General features: G+C 38.6%; 1 pseudogene; it reads right to left on the reverse strand.

Moving 5' to 3' along the window:
- Window positions 1–12962: 12962 nt before the first annotated feature.
- LOC103276018 lies at window positions 12963–13580 on the reverse strand (annotated as a pseudogene).
- Window positions 13581–18898: the final 5318 nt, after the last annotated feature.

Below are 18898 nucleotides of genomic sequence, written 5' to 3' on the forward strand. Positions count from 1 at the left end.
TACTCTGTTCTTTGTTTCTGTGATAGATCACTGAGTATGATCGACTCTAAATCCATCCAAGTTGCTGCGAAATCCGTATGTTCGTCCTTTATGGCTGCATAATCTTCCATTGTGTATATGTACCACATTTTTTAAATCCAGTCCAGCTTCGATGGGCAGCATGATTGGTTCCATGTTTTTGCTATTGTGAATAGAGCTGCAACAAACATGTGTGTGCAGGTTTCTTTTTTGTAGAATGATTTGAGTTTCTCCTGGTATATTTCCAATAGGGGGATTGCTGGGTCATATGGAAGATCAATTTCTAGTTCTTTCAGAAGTCACCACACTGTCTTCCAAAGAGGCTGCACTAGTCTGCATTCCCACCAGCAGTGTAGAAGTAAGCATTCCTTTTTCTCCACAACCTCACCAGCATCTGTGGTTGTTTGTTTTATTAATGATGGCCATTCTTACTGGGGTTAAGTGGTATCTAAATGTGGTTTTGATTTGCATTTCTCTGATGATGAGTGAAGCTGAGCACTTTTTCATGTCTGTTGGCTGCCCATATATCTTCTTTTGAGAAGTGTCTACTCATATCTTTTGCCCACTTTTTTTTTTTTTTTTTTGAGTTGGAGTTTCGCCCAGACTGGAGTGCAGTGGCCACACCCGGCCACCGCAGCCTCGACCTGCTGGGCTCCAGCCATCTTTCCGCCTCAGCCTTCCAAGTAGCTGGAACTACAGGCGTGCGCTACCACGCCTGGCTAATTTGCCCGCTTTTTAAGGTTTTTTTCTTTTTCTTTTTCTTTTCGGCGTGTTTGAGCTCCTTGTAGATCACAAATGTTAGACCTTTGTCAGACATACAGTTGACAAATATTTTTTCCCATTCTGTAGGCTGTCTCCCTGCTCTCTTGATGGTTTCTTTTGCTTTGTAGAAGCTCGTCAGTTTGATGAGGTCCCTCTTGCCTATCTTATTTCTTATGGTATGGGCACTTAGAGTTTTGATCAGGAACTGGTTGCCAGTTCCAATTTCCATAAAGGTGTATCCTACATTTTCTAATATTCTTATAGTTTGAGATTTTGCGTTTAGGTCTTGGATCCATTTAGAGTTAGTTTTTGTGTATGGGGATAGATAGGGTTCCTGTTACAGTCTTTTTCATGTATTCAGCCAGTTTTCCCAGCACCATTTACTGAGAAGTTTCTCCGCTCCCCACTGGTTGTTGTTGGAGGCTTTGTCAAAGATGAGTTGGTTGAGAAAAAGATTCTTTAACAAGAATTCTTTAGACATTAAGCAGAAAAAGCAAGTTACATAAAAAAAGGGAACTTCAATATCGAATTAGACTTTTTAGAGAAGCATTTAGTTTTGGAAGAAATAGAGATATCTACCATATTCTTGGACAAAATAGTGTGTGTGTGTGTGTGTGTGTGTGTGTGTGTGTGTGTGTGTGAGTGTGGGTGTATATATATATATGTTTTTTTTTTTTTTTTTTGAGTCCCAGGCTGGAGTGCAGTGGCATGCTCCTGGCCACCACAGCCTCAACCGTCTGGGCTCATGCGATCCCTCCACCTCAGTCTTCTAAGTAGCTGGAACTACAGGCATGCACCACCACACCCTGGTCATTTAAAAAAAAATTTTTTTTTGTAGAGATAAGGTCTCGCCAAGTTGCCCAGGCTGGTCTTGAACCCATGGGCTCAGGCAATCCTCTCACCTTGGCCTCCCAAAGTGCTGAGATTATTGGCGTGAGCCACTGCACCCGGCCAAAACAGTATATTTACTTATATTATCATTCAAATATAAAGAAATCAGGAAATAAACATTTAAGAGTTTGTCTTTTTTTTTTTTTGAGTTGGAGTCTCACTCTGTCGCCCAGACTGGAGTGCAGTGGCTGCTCCCGGCCACTGCAGCCTCGACCTGCTGGGCTCCGGCAATCCTTGCGCCTCAGCCATCCAAGTAGCCGGAATTACAGGCATGCGCTACCACACCCGGCTGATTTTTTGATTTATTGTAGAGATGAGGTCTTGCTGCCCAGGTGGGTCTCGAACCTGCAGGCTCAGGCAATCCACTCACCTCAGCCTCCCAAAGGCACGGGATTACAGGCTGAGCCACCGAGCCCGGCTAAGAGTTTTTAAAAATAGAAAAAACCCAAAGTCTCATCAAATGGAGTTCAGCTATTCAAGAAATTAATTTAAAAAAAAGGAGAACCTAGGAATGGAGACACACATCTAGTGAGAGCAGTGGTAAGTTCTTGGAAAGCGTTCTAGGTGCTGGGGTTACAAAGATGAGTAAGGCATTTCTGCCCTCATGGTACTTAGCCAAGTGGAAGATTCAGATATATTAATCCATCATAGGACAATGTATTAAGTGCTACTACATCGGTAAAACAGAAAGAGTAATTTTATATAAGGTAACTGAAACTTGAGACTTGGAGCACCCAGAACATAGGAAAGCAACAGAGAGGATCATCTAGGAAGGGGGAACAAGTGCAAAGCTTTAGTGAATTGATGTGGCAGTGCGGAATGGTTACATGGTGGGGCATGTGGAAGTGGCAGGATACGAGCCTGCAAAGTCATGAACAGTTCATGAAGGGATCTGTGTACCAACTGTCCTCTATTTATGATGGTTCAACAGTGATTTTTTTGGACTTTATAATGGTGCAAAAGCAATACGCATTCAGTAGAAACCAAACTTCAAGTACCCATGCAACTATTCTGTTTTTCACTTTTAGTACAATATTCACTACATTACATGAGTTATTCAACACTATATTATAAAATAGGGTTTGTGTTAGATGATTTTGCCAAAATGTAGGTTAATGCAAATGTTCTCAATGTGTTTAAGGCAGGCCAGTCTAAGCTATGATATTCAGTAGGTTAGGTGTATTAAATGCATTTTATTTTCTAATTATTCTTTTTTCTCCTGTAGATTCAAGGGGTACACATGCTTATTTGTTACAAGGACAAGTTGTGCGTTAGGTGGCCCAGTCTCCAGATAGTGAACATTGTGTTTTGTAGGTAGTTCCTGAACCCTAATCCTCTCCCTCCTCCCCCATTATTGGTATCCCAGTGTTTATGATAGTTTCAATTTACATTGAATTTATGGGGACCTAACTCTCATCATAAGTCGAAGGACATCTATATTTGCTAAGGGATCTGGTCTTAATCCTATTGATGTTGAAGGGTCTTAATGTGGAAAGTGACTAATTTTTGCATTTAAAAAATGAGTTCTAGCGACTGGTGTGAAGGAGGAGGAAGTGAAGAGTTATTGCTCCATTGGTATAAAGTTTCAGTTATGCTAGATGAATAAATTCTAGAGAACTAACATGATTTCTATAGTTAGTAATACAGTATTATGCCTTAAAAATTTAGGGGTAGATCTCATGTTAAATATTCTTACTGTAAAACCAAACCGAATCAAACAAAACACATAAAAGGACACAAGAAAACTTTAGGAGGTAATGGATATGCTTTCTGTCTTGATCGTGGTGATGGTATTATTGGTGTGTGCATAGATCCAAACTCATTGAATTTTATACACGAGATATGTGCAGAGGGTTTTTTTTTTTTGCTATGTAAATTATACCTCAATAAAACTGATTAAAAAACACTCTGGCAGGCGTTCAGAGAAATTAAAGAAATTTGTACAAAATCTTGAAGTAGTCAATTGTTTGAGGCTGTTTAAGAACAGTTTTGCCTAGAGACAGGATACAGGCTTCTCCCCAAAATATACAAGTAGCATGGCAGAATGACAAAAAAGAAAAACTTGTCTCATGATTCTTTATGACGCTGTCATGACCACATATTCTTCAGCTCAACAATTCTATTGTTTCCTATTTCAAATGAAATTTTGCATTAAGATTTTCTTCTTACCTTTATCTTAGATGTGCTTCTTTGATTTCTGTATAGTTGCTTCATTGTGTCTTATTCAGTAGCATCATTTGAAATTTTATAAGCAGTAAGCATACTGAATGAATGAATGATGTTATATACATCAGATTTGTTTTCCCTGGCCAACTACAATTTTTATGTAACCCTTGTTCTTGCCACCATAGTAAGTTATTTGTTCATTATTTGATACATTCTCTGATGTTTTATTCCAGTTAATTTAAAAGAAATGCAGGATTCAATAAAACAGCTATTTTTAATATGTTTTAGTTATTTAAACTGGAGTACAGGATTCTGCTGTGGAAGATCAGAGATTGAAGAAACACTTAAAGTCTGCCATGACAGTGTTTCTCAAACTTTAATGAGCATCTAAACCAACTGGGGTTCCATTTAAAATACAGAGTCTGAGCCGGGCTCGGTGGCTCAGCCTGTAATCCCGCGCCTTTGGGAGGCTGAGGTGAGCGGATTGCCTGAGCCCGCGGGTTCGAGACCCGCGTGGGCAGCAAGACCTCATCTCTACAATAAATAAAAAAATCAGCCGGGCATGGTAGCGCATGCCTGTAATTCCGGCTACTCGGAAGGCTGAGGCGGAAGGATCGCCGGAGCCCAGCAGGTCGAGGCTGCGGTGGCCGGGAGCGGCCACTGCACTCCAGTCTGGGCGACAGAGTGAGACTCCAACCCAAAAAAATAAAAAAAATAAAATAAAATACAGAGTCTGACTCAGGAGGTGGGAGAAGGGCCTGAGATTCTATAATTTTACAAGCTTCTAAGTGAGGCCAGTGCTACTGATCTACAAACTATACTTTGATAACAAGGTACTATGATACAAATATAAGTACTCAGATAACTTATTCCCATAATTACATAATAAATACTCACAACTCAAATATTTTTGTCTGACTGTGTTTTATACATGGGCCACAAATTCATCAGGAATCTCAGGAAATGCTACTGATCCAGTATGCTACTTAAATTAGAAATAGATCATTTCTGAATATTGTGTTTTGTTTTATATGAGTGACACTGAAGTAAGTCATGTTTTTTATCTCATGATGTCCTGAGGTGATAACACTCTGGTGGATGGGATTGCCATGGCTGGGGTCAGTCCTCATCACTAATTAGACCCATGCAGTCACTTACTTTCCCAAGTTGAAGAAAAACCGTAGGTTCATAGAGCTGACCAAGAAAAAAAAAAAAAAGAAACAAAAACAAAAAACCTGTATTTTTAACTCAGCAGTGGTTATTTTGGAACTCCTACAGAAAAACACTCAGTGCACTATAAGAATAAGGCCTGATATTATGTGATTTCATCAATTGAAAATTCATTTGAAGGAAAGAAAACATGAATTGTTCACTAATATTGTAAGTTCAGATTTAGTTCATATTGAATTCTTATTGCAGTCTTGAAGTTAGTAGTCTAAAAAGTTTTTAAAGCAAATAAAAAGCAGGAAAAGTAGAATTCATTACTGGCAAACATTTTGTTACTCAAGTGAGTAGCTGCTACTTTATTATAAAACAGCTTTAGAGTGATGTTTGGAACCCATTTTTCTGACATGCTTGTAATTCAGCATAACTTCAGCAGAGTTTTTTTAATCTCTTAAAAAAGAGCTTATTTTGTCTGGAAAGAAACCACTCCCTTTTTCTCTCATGCATTTTACATACAGCCTTTAGGTAATAGTAATGAAGTTGTATGGTAGACTCCTAACCTGGCTTATGAATGTGGTATTCTGCTTTACTATTTGTGCCTTTTGTCACACTGAAAAAGGCACCAGAAAAGTACAGAGAGAGTGCACAGTGTCTCCTGAAAGGATGACAGCTATCCCCTCTCTGTTGACGTCTATTAAGATTCAGGCAACAGTAGATTCTTTCTTTATGGTGCAAAGGAGTGTTATTTTGACTTTACACAAGATATTTTTTTTTTTTGTCTCTGAACATCTGCAACTCTCTTAGGATTGTGCTGTGTACTAAAAATGAAACAACTATTGCTTGTGATTCACCTCATTTTCACTGAGTCAGGGCTGCAGATTCTAGGGAAGATTCAATGACATAGGAGAGTTGCAAAAATAGAAATAAAATCGCTGAATCTGAAATGAATTTAGATAATCATAGTAACTTGTGCATGCCAAAAATCAAGCCTAATATCTAGAAGCTCTAACTTCTTCCAAATTTTACATGAGGAAATTATTTTAATGTTGTGCCCTTGTGATGACCTGGAACCCTTAGGGACTTTTTATATGGAGCTGTTCACCATGGATGTTTGCATGAAAAATATGTGTTAGAGTTTATATTTAAAAGAAATCAACAGATCATATCTCCCCAAATCAGTTTCATTCAAGTCAATACTTTTAATAAATTCTCAGCACAATTCAATCACCACTGAAGAAAGAAGGAATGAAAAACTTAAGGATGTGATTAGCTAGTATAGGCGTATGAAAAGACAGGCAACTGCAATAAAAGAACTCTCCTGGCAGAAAACTTTCTCTCACAACTTTCTCTCACAATTCTAAAATTTCATCTTTAGAAATTAATTTCTTTTGGCCTTGCAGGTTTTTGGTCTTAAAAAGGCTTCATTCTAAAATATAAACATGCTTTCAAGGCATAGTACATTAAAAATGCAGAAATTGGATTTGTAACTGGTTTGAAGGCTGTGTTCATACAGTGCCTAAGGTATATCTCTAGTAATGTGTCTTTGAAATGTTGGATTCAACATTTTAAAATTATTTTGTTAAAAGGACATTCTCATTAAAATGGCAAATGATAAAGCTGGGAGACATAGCTAATATATTACAGGATAGAATTAAATCTAAGTGATCCTGTTAGCTGGAAAGGGAGATGGAAGGTCAAATTTAAGAAAATGAAATTTTCTGACCCTAAATATAAAGGGCTACGGTTTTTTAAATGGCAAAACAACTACCACCATCAAACCTGTGCATAATGTAGCACATGTGAAAACATCTTAAGGGTACTGTTGACTGTAAACTTAAAATAAATTGATCCTGTGATGTAGTTGCAAAAACAAACACCTACCCCAAACAAAACACCTATCTCAAATTCATAATGTAATATTGGTCCCATCATAGAGGGAGTGATATTCTCTTTTCCCCGTAAAACATATCTGGTAGATGGTGCTTAATTCTGGGTGTCACATTTTTAAAATGACTGACCAACTGGAGTAGATACAGAAAAGTGAATTGAAGCCCTATCACATGAGCAATAGTTGAGAATGGAAAATGTGTAAAATGGAAGAGAGAAACTTGGATGGACTCGATTCTATCTTATATAGCTGAAAGATTGTCACGTAGAATAATTATATTTGTCTTGGGAAGTCTCAGAGCAGACCTAGAAGCAGAAGCCTGTTAGAGAAGTGGTGGGGGTTGGGTGAAGGGGGGGAGAGAGAGAGAGATAGAGAGATACAGAGAGAGACATACAGAGAGAAAGTCGGGCTCGGTGGCTCAGCCTGTAATCCCGTGCCTTTGGGAGGCTGAGGTGAGTGGGTTGCCTGAGTCTGCGGGTTCGAGACCCGCCTGGGCAGCGAGACCTCATCTCTACAAAAAATCATCCGGGCGTGGTAGCGCGCGCCTGTAGTTCCAGCTCCTTGGAAGACTGAGGCGGAAGGATCGCAGGAGCCCAGCAGGTCGAGGCTGCGGTGGCTGGGAGCGGCCACTGCACTCCAGTCCGGGCGACAGAGTGAGACTCCAACTCAAAAAAAAAAAAAAAGAGAGAGAGAGAGAGAGAGAGAGAGAGAGAGAGAGAGAGACACAGAGAGAGACAGACACAGAGAGACAGAGAGAGAGAAGAGAAAGAGAGACTTTGGTTAAAGTGTTATCTGCAAATGAACATATCTCTTTAGGAAAAATTCCACCATCACTAAAAGTTTAAATATTTGTGCAGACACTTGTCAACTACTTGTTAGGGATATTGTGGAAGGTATTTTACGTTTAATGTTTTCTGCTATTTTTTTTTGAGTTGGAGTCTCACTCTGTCGACCAGGCTGGAATGCAGTTGCATGCTCAAAGCCACCCCAGCGTCGACCTGCCGGACTCCTGCGATACCTTCTGCATCAGCCTTCTAAGTCACCTGAACTACAGACGAGTGCTACCACGCCTGGCTAATTTTTTATGTATTGTAGAGATGAGGCCTCCTCAAGTTGCCCAGGTGTGTCTCAAACCCGCGGGCCTCGGCCTCCCAAAGTGCTGGGATTACAGGCTGAGCCACCAAGTCCGGCCTCTGCTATTTTTAATGAGCATCTTAAAGGTGATCAAAGCAAGTCAAGAGTGACACAAAATAGGTATTTGGAGTCAGAGACAATAGTGCAAGGAGAAATAAACTTAAAAAGAGAGATTACCGGGAGGGGCATACCTCATCAACAAAGGTACCTGCATAATCAATGTTTGTATACCTAACCCTGAATTGTACCCCACATCTTTAAAAGTGAAGAGAAAAAAAAGAGAGAGAGTACCAACTCAATTTTTGCCTGTGCAATTGTTGCCAAGAGTGAGCCTGAGTGACTGGTAGAGGTGAGGTGAGGAAGAGGAAGATGATGCAGTGTGTTGTAAACTGCTTCCATTCACTCACTCAATCAACAAATGCCATGTATGAGTTCTTACTCTGGGCATAAGAGATCTAAAGAGAATAAAATCAAATTACTGCCCATTGGAGCTCACGGTCTGGTAGGGGAGACAGATATATAGACAATTCGCAATACAACATGGCAAGTGCTTGTCAGTAGGTGGTAGGACTACATTGGATGTGTGTGTGTGTGTGTGTGTGTGTGTGTGTGTGTGTGTGTATGAAATTTGGATTGTGAAAGAGAAAATACAGCTTAATAATTCCAATCCAAAACAAACACTTTTTCTTCCTTGAGATTTCACATACTGGGGATTTTACATATTTCTGGAAGTTCACAATCTTCACACCCAAACGGAGCAAACAAAAACCAAAAGAGAGGTCTTCCACTATAGTTTCTTTCTGTGGGGAGAATGCTCACAACCTAGAGATGAGATTCCCTTTGAAATAATGTGAAGTTAGAATATGTTTAAATATTTTCTTTCTGTTTGTACCAATTTAGTGGTTGTACCCATTTAGAGGTGAATACTTTTTTTTTTTCAAAACTGTAATTATTTTCATTTTCATTGACTTGGTTGTTTGCTCCAGCATGTCTTCTATCGTTTCTTTCGTTATCATGATCAAGGGAAAGAAATACTGGGGATTGGCACTGATGATTTCAGTGTAATTTAATTGGTTAGTCACAATGTTACCCTTTAGAAACAAAAATTGTTTCTTTAAAAAAAACTGATTTCAAGACGGGCTCGGTGGCTCAGCCTGTAATCCCGCGCCTTGGGAGGCTGAGGTGAGTGGATTGCCTGAGCCCGCGGGTTTGAGACCTGCCTGGGCAACTTGGCGAGACCTCATCTCTACAATAAACCAAAAATAAGCCGGGCGTGGTAGCGCGCACCTGTAATTCTGGTTACTCAGAAGGCTGAGGCGGAAGGATCGCTGGAGCCGGGCAGGTGGAGGCTGCGGTGGCCGGAAGCGTGCCACTGCACTCCAGTCTGGGTGACAGAGTGAGACTCCAACTCAAAAATAAAATAAAATAAAATAAAAAAATAAAGAAAACTCATTTCTATTATATGGTTTTCGTCAATGGATGGTCAAGTGTCTCCAACATTAACATATCCACTCCTCTAATCTATCACTGCTTTCCTACCTAGTCAAAGTTCTGAAGTCTGTAAGTTTATTTGGAACTTAATTTGTTCCTTTCCAACTATCCCAGTGGCTCCCTATACAAATTTGAGAAAGAATTTGTTATGGATAACTTATATCCTAATGTAAAGATAAATCAATATTTCCTTTTTCTTCGATGTATTAGTATTTTCAAATGTTTCTAATTGTTAAAGATTTTTTTGTCCTATTGAAGTTGGAAATTGGTGAGTATGTGCATTAAAGGAGATTAAATTAGACAATAGATAAGAACGCACCTTTAAATAGAAAATACTTTAGAAATATAAGGGACTAGATAAGGACACCTCCCCACCTCAACTCTTTCTGGTGTTCCTGTAACTAGGAAATCAATTCCAACGAATGGGACATTACACTGGAGTTCTTGTGACACTGACCTGATTCACCTGTCAGGGCTACTGAACATGATCAGTAGCCCTAGGTTGAAGGTCGGAACTGATGAGCTCAAATTTATAAGATTATGTAAACCACCTCTGATGGAAGCAAAGGAAGGTCCAATCCATTCTTTATTTGGGGTTAATGCAGTAAGTCCCAATTAAGCTAGTTTTATAGGGCCAAAATGTATTACTAAGGCAATTGATTAGGGACTAGAATTTGGGATAGACTTGTCAGTCAGTTTATAAAATGGTAATAAAAAAATCATGGTTAAGAACCTTAGAAAATGCAGGAGAAACCCTTATGGAAATTGGAATTGGCAACCAATTCCTGATCAAAACCCCAAGTGCTCATGCCATAAGAGATAAGATAGACAAGTGGAACCTCATCAAACTGACAAGCTTCTGCAAAGCCAAAGAAACCATCAAGAGAGTGGGGAGACAGACCATGGACTGGGAAAAAATATTTGCCAACTCTATATCTGACAAAGGCCTAACATCTAGGATCTACAAGGAACTCAAACATGCCAAAAAGGAAAAAGCAAACACCCTATTAAAAAGTAGGCAAAAGATATGAATAGACACTTCTCAAAAGAAGACATATGAGCAGCCAACAGATACATGAAAAAATGCTCAGTCTCACTAATCATCAAAGAAATGCAAATTAAAACCACAAGAAGATACCACCTAACTCCAGTCAGGATGGCTATCATCAATAACTCAAAAAACAAGAGATACTGGACAGGATGTGGAGAAAAGGAAACACTTCTACACTGTTGGTGGGAATGTAAACTAATACAACCTCTGTGGAAAACGGTTTGGTGATTCCTAAAAGGTCTAAAAATCGACCTTCCGTAAGACCCAGCAATCCCCCTACTGGGAATATACCTGGAGGAACTCAAATCACTCTATGAAAAAGATACCTGCACATGCATGTTTATTGCAGCATTGTTCACAATAGCAAAAACATGGAACCAACCATGCTTCCCATTGAAAAAAGACTGGTTAAAAAAAATGTGGTACATATACGTGATGGACTATTATGCAGCCATAAAGAAGGACAAAATTATAAACTTCGCAGCAAATTAGATGAACTTATAGTTTATAATACTGCATGATCTGTCACAGAAATAAAGAACTGAGTACCATGTGTTTTCACTCATAAGTGGACCTTGAACGCTTATCATAATACTATAAGAAAAGGATTGTCAGTAGGGGGAAATTGCTAGGGTGGGGGTGGGATTGGCAGTAGTGGGAAATTGCCGGGAGAGGGTGGGGTGGCACACCTCATCAACAAGGGTAACTGAATAATGACCATTTGTATACCTAACCCTGAATTGTACTCCCATTTTTAAAATAAAAAAAATTTAAAAAAGAAGGAAATAGACATTGCAAAACAGAAAACAAACCAACCAACCAACTAACCAACCATGTTGAGACCCTATTGATTTATTATCAGCTAAAGAATATATTTGCCGGGCTTGGTGGCTCAGCCTGTAATCCCAGTGTTTTGAGAGGCTGAGGTGAGTAGATTGCCTGAGCTTGTGGGTTCGAGACCTGCCTGGGCAACTTGGCAAGACCTCATCTCTACAATAAATCAAAAATTAGCCGGGCGTGGTAGTGTGTGCCTATAGTTCCAGCTACTTGGAAGGCTGAGGCAGAAAGAATCGCCCTGCGCCCAGCAGTTCGAGGCTGCGGTGGCCAGGAGCATGCCTCTGCACTCCAGTCTGGGTGACAAAGTAAGACTCCAACTCAAAAAAAAAAAAAAATGTACTCAGGAAAATGTGTTATTGGGTTATTCTGTGGGAACGTTATAATAAGAGGAGTCTACCTTAACAACAGTTCATGTAAAATACTTGGGGATTTTATTTGCGGACAAGTTCAGTGTAAGTTCACAATGTGATATGGCAGCAAAAAATCCTATACTATTTTTTTAAACACAATAATTGATGTATAGTACCCAGAATAATGGAAGTAACATACAACTATATCTGTCATATATAAAGTCAGGTTTAAGAGAAATATTGACAGTATAAACAAGATCATTTCTCAAGTTATGTGAAATACAATAGAAGGATCTGAATTTTTTTTAGCTTGCAAAAGACAAAATTTATGAGGAACCTAATCGGATATTTTAATGACACTTAATGTCATATAGAAGAATGATTAGACTTACACAGTTGTAGTGCCAGAGGATTAACTAGAACAAATCAGAGAAGTTAGAGAGGGACGATTTGGCTCAGCCCCAAGCATATCTGTCTGATAATTGTAAAGGACTGCCTTTTGATTTAGGACACTCTCGGTGTATAATGGCAATTATGACCTAAGTCTTCACCACTGTCTTCATCCATATTCTTTGCCATGTGACTTTGCAGTTACAACCTGCCCCTTAACTCTAGGCTGAACTATGTGAATTGCTTGGCCAATAGGATGTTAGCAGATGTGACACAGCTCATAGGCCAGTGTAAGCACAGTGTGCTGATAGAGGGTATGACTTCTGGAATCAGATGCCTAGGTTCAATTCTAGATCTACCACTTACCAGTTGTGTGAACTGTGTTTGTTTCCTTAACAGCATCATGGAAATAATGAGGGTTATACTTCACAGGGGTAAGTGCTAATATGTATATAAAAAGCCCTTAAACACATGTCTGGCAGTTAGTAACTGCTCATTGGGTATGAATCACTATATTACTACTGCCATTGTAGACCCTGGGGAAGGAACCATCTTTGGAACTTACCCAGTCCATATCCACCTAAGTCAAGTATCCTTTTCTAGTACTGTCTTGACTGATGGACATCCATCTCCTTGAACATGACTAAAGAACAGAAAATATGTCAGTAATCTATTGGCATAGTAATATTTCATAACAAAGCACCTCAAAACACAGTGACTTCAAGCCATAAGCATTTATTTAGCTCATTTGGACAGCAATTTAAAATGAGTTTGCCTGAGCGATTCTGGCTTAACTGTACTCAACTCAGATGTCTGTGGGTCAGCTGGCTTTCAGCTGATTTAAGAAGGCCCAGCCTTGGTTAACTAGAGTGAAATTCTGCCCCATGTGCGTCTGGCCCAAGAATATTTGCAGCAAAGATTCAAGAGAAAACAAACTCTTGTTCATGAACTGCCTCTTGACAAAGCCAGTCCCAAAGCTAGATTTATCATTCTGAGGGTCAAAAACTTTCTCACGAAGTCTTAGTCTAGTCTCTTGTAAGTAGGCTCTCATCACTTCATCTTCCTGTTTGTTGCAGGCTTGGTATAAATTGCATTAAGTGGAAAACCAGCCTCTCCAGGAATCTCTCCAGGAATTAGTGATTCCCAGTGTATACGTTTCTTTCTCACTTTGGCTTTTGGAATTGCATTTTTGGAGTTTCTTTAGACACTCAGAAATGTAGAGATTTATATATATCAAGGTCCTATCAGCTGCATTCTTAATTTCATCGTTTTTGAAGAAGACATTGGCCTTGAACAAACAGATGATTTCATCCACAGCGTCTGTATCTTTTGTCTCTCTAGGGGTGGGTCCTTTGAACTGACTTCTGACAGGTATCAGTGCCTTGTTCCCGATGAACTTGGTGTCAGGGTCCACGAGAAAAGAGTGGTAAGCCAGTATCTTGGCGGCGCCCAGGTTTCAACCCAGAGGAGCAGGATCAGGTTAGAGCACAACGCTTCTGGTCTGACGGCCTCCGTTGTTTTTCAATATGCAAAACTATTCAACAGAATGTTTAGACATAAGGCATTTATCTTAAGATGTAGGCATTTGTTGTGATGATCTATCAATCAGTTGAGCCTTCTTGGCAGTGTTGCACTGGCAGCTTAAAGTGGGGTATCCTGAACCAAAGTTGATTTAGTAGTTTTCTATAGATGCACTCACCTTTCACACCTGTGGGTGGATTTTTCTATACACACAAAAGCTAAACTAAGTTAAAATAAAACAATTTTATCAACAGGAGACTTTACTTATATGACAACAAATGCATACCTATGCCAGCGATAGAAAACATGGCTACTACCCTACTCTGCGCCAGTCCAGACTCAAATTTGGAAAATTGTATTGATTTTGAAATTACTTAAAAAAGTTGTTGTAATACGTATAGCAAAAATTACTTCTCTTTTATTAAACAAATATAATCTTTCCTTGGTTTTAAGTAACGTTTCATTGATTATTCTTAATTAGGTGCTCTAGGCAGCTGCTGCTTATTGATTGCTGCTATAGACTAGTTCAAACCTGTTTATTGCCCTGGAGTTACACTGAACTTAGAAATGCCCAGATGATTGATCAGAGTATTCACGTAATAAAGATTAAACATCTGCTGATTACTCCCCAGGGACCAGGCACTGGACTCAATGTTATACTTGCAGTAACTCCTAATTCTTACAGCATCCCTATGAAATAGGCATTATTATTCTTCTTCCCATTTTATAGATGAGGAAACTGAGGCTTAAAGGAGTTAAGTAAATTTGCCTAAAGTCTTAGATTTAGTGGTGACTTTCCTGACTTCACAGCTCTTAACCACTGTTTAGTATCATCTCTTTTCATTGAATTCTTTGGTGGTGCATCAATAATTCGACTTCAGGCTATCTCCATGCTGTGCTGATGGCACAATTATGCAGAGCTGCCTTGTTCCTTGAAAGTGGGGTGGAGGACCTGTTGTGTTTTATTTTTTTGTGAAGGAAAGAAATGAGCCAGAAAGCACATTATGGTAATAATTTCTTATAACACAGCATTGGGAATTCAGAACAGCTTATTGATTTTGAAATTATGTAAGAAGTTGTCCTAATATATTACAAAATACTCTTCCTTTTAAATTAAGCTAATGTAATATTTCCTTGGTTTGAAATGATGCTTTATTGGTTATTATATGAAAGGTAGCTTAGTCAGAATTAAACAGTACCTTTTAACAAGGAATGAGAAATGAAACCAAAACCTTAAATTGCACCCTAAAGTGCTATTATAGAACTGACAGTGTGTGCAGTCCTGGAAAATATTAATTCATAAAGAATAATAGATGTTAATGCTCTGCTTAGCATTTCAATGTCACAATTAAAAATTCTACAGGATAGTTAATTGAATATTTTATGCTTCTAGAAAAGACCTTGATCCTCAGAATTGCATACTAATTCTCAAATTCCTTTTCTATAATGCAGAATTCCTTTAAGGAATTAAATATTCATTTATATTTCAGATGAAGGCATTATATATTTTTACCAACTTTTTAAATGAAAGGACTGTCTAGAATTAATGTGTTAACTTTGAATTCTGCAGTTTAATTGGACTTCTGAAACTTAAAATTTCCATGCAGATTATCATAATTTTCCCATATAATGGAGTCTCCTTTATATGAACAATTATTATTATTTTTCTAACTGTAATGCTACCGGGTTGTTAGATAAGGGTGGGAAACATTGCATGCCCCCAATTTTCGCTTCTTAATAATCTTATCTGGCCCTTTCCCTTTTCTGTTTTATAAGTTTTGAGCTCTCCAACCTAGCCTTTATTTTTCTCTTGGTGTTAATTAATGAAATTCTGGTACCAGTCATAAAACTGTAGGGACTTCTAACTGCTGATGAAAATCTCAGCAAGATAAGAAAGATAAAACATTCCTTCTTCCTCTATGTCTGCAGAAACATGGGTACAATTTTATTTTTGTCATAAAACCATTTTTGGAAATTTTATTTCTAACAAAGGAGTCTTGTAAGATGCCTGGATTTCATGTATTATTGCTATGTTACGAGAAAGGAGCCTGTAACCTCTAAAAAATTTACAGTTCTGTTGCTCATCTTTCATGATAATTTGTTGTTCTGAACTTAATATTTAAATCAACATTTCTTTTCTTCTGAAAGGTAAAAATAGTTGAAAGTTGAAAAGCTTAACAAAGATTAAGTGAGGGGAATTACTGGTATTTCCCTCATCTCTCACATGCAGAGAGAGGAAATATACCAAAACCTGTTGGATTTTTAATTTGAATATAAAGTTTGGGAGCCTAATCTATTTGATTAGAACTGTCTATTAAATTTATAATTATGCTCATGTCTCACTGAAAAAAAGAGGTTGAAGAGCTCTTATGAAATTATTGTAGTGTATACCACATCTGTAGAGCAGAAAGAAATGAAGGCATTTGTCATTTATCTAATGTCTGTGATTTAGGCATCAATGCCAGATATTTCTCATTTGAATAAGTGAGTCTGTTACTTAGTAAAACATGTCCACCCAGGATAACTCTGTGGGAGATAGCTGTGGCTGCCGAGGCAAGGGCAGGCACAAATCAGGGCCCAGTGAGGTTGCGGGTTGTTGTTTCATTGCTGGCCCAGTGGGCTTTGCATCTGCCACAAACTTGAGTGGCCCAGGACAATTGGAGGAGTATAGATATTCTCCTCTGAAATCACTCTCTTGGCTGTTTTTTCTCCAGCACTAACTCTTCTCCCTTTCTAACATAAAATGACTTCGAACTATCTGAACTTGATCTACAGAATTTTGAATTTTTTAGTATTCTTATGGAAAGTTTCCTCTCATTCTGATTTATAGCTTCTCTCTCCACTTTGTCCTAAGCCTACTGGGTAAGCAGAATTTAAAACACAAAAATCAGACTTTCTCTAGACCACTGAGGACCTTACCCCCACCGCAAAAGATTGATAACTAATTCCCTTTTGCTTTATTGTCTCTCATTTCCCTCCTGGAAAGATCCAGGAAAGAAAATTAATGATTTTTTTTAAAGACTTTCAGTTAATAAGGTGTGGCTAGATAATCTTACTTTACCTTAGCCTGGTGAGAATAATAGTAAAGTGAGCTTTCTGAATCAGAAAAGTTTTAATACATTATTATGGCACATGCTGTTCTAGAAATGCTAAGCCGTTTCCAGTATGCATAAATCTCAGTCCCAGTTCACTTGTGGTAACAATATGTTATTGGATAGATTGAGGTCAGAAGAAGCAGTATCTCAGACCATTAGGCGGTACCTTTTTCCCCACCAACTTAGGTTGCCATTTTAAATTTTCTTGTGAGGAATATTCTCTGTGAGAACCAGATACTATAATTGTTGGAGTCCTTGTTGCATCTGAAATGCATTTCTGGGCCGTTTGAAATGAGCATTAATGAGATCTTAGATTAGGACAGTTATGCTGTGTTTTCAGCTACTTTAAAATCAAATGTTGATGAGCACACAGTCAACACTATTTGTAGTATGTCACTTAGCTGTGATTATGGAACTTCAAAATGACCGATGTCAGTTATAAACAGAGCCAATGTGAAACCAAATATATTCAATTTCAACTTTATGCATTGGAACAAATATTATTCACTTTACAAAAAGGTTTGCCATGGGATAACTTTATTTTATTTTACTTTATTTATTTTTTTATTTTAAAGATGTGGGCACAATTCAGGATTAGGTAAATAAGTGATCATCATAGAGGTAAAATTTGGACCTCCCTTTGGTCCCCATTTCGCCTGGTTTGAGATAAGGTACGCTTATAGATGTTATGTGCCTCCCCTGCCCCATGCCCTGGTGGTGTCCTGAACTGTCAATTTCTTATATTATGATAGATGTTCAGGATCCGCTTATGAGTGAGAACATGTGGTACTCAGTTCTTTGTTTCTGTGATAGATCCCTGAGTACTACAGACTCTAAATCCATCCAAATTGCTGTAAAGTCCATAATTTTGTCCTTCCATATGACTGTGTAATATTCCATCATGCATATGAACCACATTAAAAAAATCAAGTCCACTTTTGATGGGCAGCATGGCTGATTTCATGTTTTTGCTTTTGTGAATAATGCTGCAATAAACATGCATGTCAGGTGTCTTTTTCATAAAGTGATTTAAGATCCTGTGGGTATATGCCCGGAAGGGAGATTGCTGGGTATGGAAGGTCGATTTTTGGGTATTTTAAAAATCGCCACACTGTTTTCCATAGAGATTATATTAGTTTACACTACCACCAACAGTGTAGAGGTGTTCCCTTTTCCAACACCCTCTCCAGCATCTGTTGTTTTTTGAGTTATTGATGATGGCCATCCTGACTGGAGTTAGGTGGTATCTTCTTGTGGTTTTAATCTGCATTTCTTTGATGGTTAGTGAGGCTGAGCACTTTTTCACATATCTGTTGACTGCTTATGTCTTCTTTTGAGAAGTGGCTATTCATATCTTTTGCCCACTTTTTATTATTTTATTTTAAAGATGTGGGGTACAATTCAGGATTACCTATACAAGTGGTCATCGTACAGATAAGGTTTGCACCTCCCTTTGGTCTCCACTTTGCCTGGTTTGAGATTAGGTACCCTTACTGATGTGTCCCCCCCTACACCCACCCTAACAGTATCCTGTTACTGCCAATCCCTTTCTTAAAGTATTTATGGTAAATTTTCATATTCCCTTATGAGTGAGAATATGCGGTACTCTGTTCTTTGTTTCTGTGATAGATCACTGAGTATGAGAGACTCTAAATTCATCTAAGTTTTTGTGAAGCCCATATGTTTGTCCTTGTTTATGGCTGCATAATATTCCCTTGTGTATATGTACCACTTTTTTTTTTAAATCCAGTTCAGTTTCAACGAGTAGCATGATTGGTTCCATGTTTTGGCTGTTGTGAATAGTGCTGCAATAAACATGCATGTGCAGGTATCTTTTTTGTAGAATAATGTTATTCCCCGTAGGGGAATTGCTGGGTCGTGTGGAAGGTCAATTTCTAGTTCTTTTAGAAATCGCCACACTGTTTTCCCAAAAGGTTGCACTAGTTTACTTTTTTTTCTTTTTTTTGAGTTGGAGTCTCACTCTGTCACCCAGACTGGAGTGCAGTGGCTGCTCCCGGCCACCGCAGCCTTGACCCGCTGGGCTCCGGCGATCCTTCCGCCTCAGCCTTCCGAATAGCCAGAATTACAGGCATGCGCTACCACGCCCGACTGATTTTTTGATTTATTGTAGAGATGAGGT

This window comes from Carlito syrichta, unplaced genomic scaffold, assembly GCF_000164805.1.
Source record: "Carlito syrichta isolate Samal-C Ts95f unplaced genomic scaffold, Tarsius_syrichta-2.0.1 Scaffold315843, whole genome shotgun sequence".
Lineage (NCBI taxonomy): Eukaryota > Metazoa > Chordata > Mammalia > Primates > Tarsiidae > Carlito > Carlito syrichta.